This window comes from Thalassophryne amazonica, chromosome 3 (genome assembly GCF_902500255.1).
Source record: "Thalassophryne amazonica chromosome 3, fThaAma1.1, whole genome shotgun sequence".
Lineage (NCBI taxonomy): Eukaryota > Metazoa > Chordata > Actinopteri > Batrachoidiformes > Batrachoididae > Thalassophryne > Thalassophryne amazonica.
The window spans coordinates 149,720,802-149,726,005 of NC_047105.1; the positions used below are offsets into that span (position 1 = coordinate 149,720,802).

The 5,204-nt window shown below is 42.6% G+C and overlaps 1 pseudogene; it reads left to right on the forward strand.

The window, feature by feature from the left end:
• Positions 1–4,516: 4,516 nt before the first annotated feature.
• Positions 4,517–4,921, forward strand: LOC117507859 (annotated as a pseudogene).
• Positions 4,922–5,204: the final 283 nt, after the last annotated feature.

Consider the following 5,204-nt stretch of genomic DNA (forward strand, 5'->3'; position numbering starts at 1 on the left):
TGGGACCCCGGCTCCGCCATACCGGGCGACTTCATGGTCCTTGATCTTTTACTGGTCATGGAGGCTCTGAACTGTGGCCTATATGTTAACACATATAGGCCACAGTTCAGAGCCTCCAAATTCTTTTTTGGAGATGCATTTTGTTTTTAGTTTTTCTTTTATCAATTTTTTAATTTTGATTCACTGATATGGTGTCTAGGTTCTTTTCCATGATCCACTGGGCAATGACGAATCCTTGCTGCTCTTAATATGGTAATGAAGTCCTGCATACATCATTTTTGCTATTGATATAAGTATTGCAATGAAGTAAGTGTTTATACACCATTGGGGGTGTAAGAATATGGGGCATTGTTTTGTCTCAAAAGGGGGATTAGCTAGCATGTCACCGTGGATAACCATAACTGTTTATGGTTGTTCAGACAGTTTCATGATGAACACTAAGACTTTCCTGCCTTAATAACCTTTGTATCTGATCTTTTCCTTATTCCATTTGATATGGGAATGTAATAATCATTTGTTGCTGGTTGAGTGCAGAATGATCTAACAGATTAATCTTTGGGGAAATTGATGGGTAGATAATTCAATGATCTTATGAATTCAAAGATCGGTGACAGTTTGGATGTGACACCTTGAATGGTAGTTCCCTCTCATGCCTTGGTGCCCCTGCCTTGTTGTTATGTTGTATCAGGTGAGTATGGAAGGCGGGATGGCTTACGACGGGTAAGATCCCACCTCATAACTCAGGACAACCTAACAGGCACCATCACGATTACTCTGATGTCTCAGTGAGACTCTGACTCACTACGTGGGCACCGTAACGGATCAGGATGGGTTCAAATGATGGTTGCCTATGTGCCTACATGTTTGGCAGAAAATTGATTTGTTTGGAATATTGGATCATACATGAGAATTGAATTATGCCAAAATGATAATTATTGTTGACATGATAGAGTTATGTCAAGATGCTCCATCATGCATGCACAAGTTTCATATAAGGGGAGGGCTCCCCCTCTCTGTGGAGAACCAGTAAGATTGAGATTGTGAGACTAAACCACACCCACTGTAATCAATCAATCAATCAATCAATTTTTTTATATAGCGCCAAATCACAACAAACAGTTGCCCCAAGGCGCTTTATATTGTAAGGCAAGGCCATACAATAATTATGTAAAACCCCAACGGTCAAAATGACCCCCTGTGAGCAAGCACTTGGCTACAGTGGGAAGGAAAAACTCCCTTTTAACAGGAAGAAACCTCCAGCAGAACCAGGCTCAGGGAGGGGCAGTCTTCTGCTGGGACTGGTTGGGGCTGAGGGAGAGAACCAGGAAAAAGACATGCTGTGGAGGGGAGCAGAGATCAATCACTAATGATTAAATGCAGAGTGGTGCATACAGAGCAAAAAGAGAAAGAAACAGTGCATCATGGGAACCCCCCAGCAGTCTACGTCTATAGCAGCATAACTAAGGGATGGTTCAGGGTCACCTGATCCAGCCCTAACTATAAGCTTTAGCAAAAAGGAAAGTTTTAAGCCTAATCTTAAAAGTAGAGAGGGTGTCTGTCTCCCTGATCTGAATTGGGAGCTGGTTCCACAGGAGAGGAGCCTGAAAACTGAAGGCTCTGCCTCCCATTCTACTCTAGGAACTACAAGTAAGCCTGCAGTCTGAGAGCGAAGCGCTCTATTGGGGTGATATGGTACTATGAGGTCCCTAAGAAAAGATGGGACCTGATTATTCAAAACCTTATAAGTAAGAAGAAGAATTTTAAATTCTATTCTAGAATTAACAGGAAGCCAATGAAGAGAGGCCAATATGGGTGAGATATGCTCTCTCCTTCTAGTCCCCGTCAGTACTCTAGCTGCAGCATTTTGAATTAACTGAAGGCTTTTTAGGGAACTTTTAGGACAACCTGATAATAATGAATTACAATAGTCCAGCCTAGAGGAAATAAATGCATGAATTAGTTTTTCAGCATCACTCTGAGACAAGACCTTTCTGATTTTAGAGATATTGCGTAAATGCAAAAAAGCAGTCCTACATATTTGTTTAATATGCGCTTTGAATGACATATCCTGATCAAAAATGACTCCAAGATTTCTCACAGTATTACTAGAGGTCAGGGTAATGCCATCCAGAGTAAGGATCTGGTTAGACACCATGTTTCTAAGATTTGTGGGGCCAAGTACAATAACTTCAGTTTTATCTGAGTTTAAAAGCAGGAAATTAGAGGTCATCCATGTCTTTATGTCTGTAAGACAATCCTGCAGTTTAGCTAATTGGTGTGTGTCCTCTGGCTTCATGGATAGATAAAGCTGGGTATCATCTGCGTAACAATGAAAATTTAAGCAATGCCGTCTTATAATACTGCCTAAGGGAAGCATGTATAAAGTGAATAAAATTGGTCCTAGCACAGAACCTTGTGGAACTCCATAATTAACTTTAGTCTGTGAAGAAGATTCCCCATTTACATGAACAAATTGTAATCTATTAGACAAATATGATTCAAACCACCGCAGCGCAGTGCCTTTAATACCTATGGCATGCTCTAATCTCTGTAATAAAATTTTATGGTCAACAGTATCAAAAGCAGCACTGAGGTCTAACAGAACAAGCACAGAGATGAGTCCACTGTCCGAGGCCATAAGAAGATCATTTGTAACCTTCACTAATGCTGTTTCTGTACTATGATGAATTCTAAAACCTGACTGAAACTCTTCAAATAGACCATTCCTCTGCAGATGATCAGTTAGCTGTTTTACAACTACCCTTTCAAGAATTTTTGAGAGAAAAGGAAGGTTGGAGATTGGCCTATAATTAGCTAAGATAGCTGGGTCAAGTGATGGCTTTTTAAGTAATGGTTTAATTACTGCCACCTTAAAAGCCTGTGGTACATAGCCAACTAACAAAGATAGATTGATCATATTTAAGATTGAAGCATTAAATAATGGTAGGGCTTCCTTGAGCAGCCTGGTAGGAATGGGGTCTAATAGACATGTTGATGGTTTGGATGAAGTAACTAATGAAAATAACTCAGACAGAACAATCGGAGAGAAAGACACCCACATTATCTTGTATAAAGGTACCGTGTCAGCCATGTTCATAGTTTTCCACAAGATGGAGTCCGTCTGTGGAGACCAGGGCCTGGTTTTCAACGTGACATTCAATAAATTCAAACTGAGGAATATATTGATATGGTCCTTGGTAAGGGGCACTATATTACATAAAGAACTGGGAGAAATTACAGGAACAGGAGATGTCTATAACTGGCTGGGGGGGGGGGGTAAAGTGCATGCAGAGTTGAAGAGTTACAGAAAATTGAGAGGTTTAGAGGTTGGCTGGGCTGTGAGCCGTGGGACGGTGTGTGCTTTTAGCTTGTTTTGTTGTGTGAATGAGATGTCTGATGGCATTTTGAAGCAGCAAGTAGTTAAAGCAGCCTGACAGCGCCAAATGAAGTTCACTGGTCAGCCGCATCAGATCCTGATTTGGGAAACACATATTCACAGATATCTATCTGTATTTTTTGTTGTGTTCTATGCATTGAGGCTGAAATGATTACGTGAATTCTTTGTTCATGAGGTTCCACTTTGTGTCTAAATTGTTTTATGTATATTCTTCCATACTTCCAGTCCCTCAGTAAAGATGCGGGCTGAGCTCAGCCGATGATAACACACTGCAGTTAAACACAAAGTGTCGATTTTCCCCTGAAGTGCTCTCAGATGAATGTCCAGGGAGGAGCACGGGGCGTCTTTCACTCACCCAGCTCCACTGACCACTGAGGGACACAGCAGGGCTCACCCCCACCCAGGCACATGCCAGTCTGTGTGCCCCGTGCCCCGCCTTGCTGGAGGAGTTTCATTCATCCAGGAACAGTTTAGGGGGAAATCCACACTTTGAGTGCGCCATGGTGTGGATCACAGGGCAGTGTGAGAGGTTACAAACTGGCCGATTTTCGATTATGACTCAGGAATTCTCACACTTGTCTTTATCGAGAGACTGGAAGTACGGAAGCACATTGTACGGAGGTGATTACACACACACACACACACACACACACACACACACACACACACACACACACACACACACACACACACACACATGCAAGACGCTTCCGTAACAACACAGTCCAATGTACTAGGAAACATTTATTATGCTTACTTTTGATGAGAAACGCCATTTACCACATGAAGTAGTGAGTGATTGTCAGGGTTAAACCTGTTGACATGAGACAACCCAAACATATCACAGAAATTGACCACAAGACACTGTAATTCTTACTTGCATGCAAGGAGAGCAGACAGCGGGGACCCCTCCCTCTACGCTTCACCATCTGGCAGGTGAGTATGAGTTATGAGTTAGTCAGCAGTAAGGCTCGCACTTCCTGTAAATTACGGGTGGCTTCTGGACTCCAAATGAAACAAGAGTAGTTGCCGTAGACATTCTGGTCAAAGGTAGGCGGTGTAGTGTTTTTGGGAGTCAATGGATAAGGGTCCTCATACTGCACACAATTTTCAAAATGATTTGAATTTGTGAAGGCTAAAATCCAGGACAAAGAGGGAATCCCTCCTGACCAGCAGAGGCTGATATTTGCTGGAAAGCAGCTGGAGGATGGACGCACGCTGTCAGACTACAACATCCAGAAGGAGTCCACGCTGCATTTGGTGCTGAGGCTGCGTGGTGGTGCAAAGAAGAGGAAGAAGAAGTCCTACACCACCCCAAAGAAGGACAAGCACAAGAGGAAGAAGGTCAAACTGGCCGTGCTCAAATACTACAAGGTGGATGAAAACAGAAAAATCCACCGGCTAAAGCGTGAGTGTCTGGCTGACGAGTGCGGTGCCGGTGTCTTCATGGCAAGTCACTTCGAATGCAATTACTGCGGCAAGTGCTGCCTGACTTAATGCTTCAACAAACCCAAGGACAAGTAGACAATAAACAAAAACAAATGCAGAAAAATAGCATAAAAACATCTGAGTCTCAAATTCTGTCTTCATACAGATAAGACATTATTATGGGTTTTTTCGGCAGAGTCAAAACAGAACCGTCTCCGGCTGGCTTCACAGGGTCACCTCGCTCTTCCTCAAGGACAGTTACCTAATTAAGCTTACACTCCTGTAGTTCAGCTCATTCCCAAAACAATAGTTCATTCTTAAGGCCAGAGTTCACATTCTCATATTATTCTCCTCAGAGGCCACAGCAGCATTTGATTTG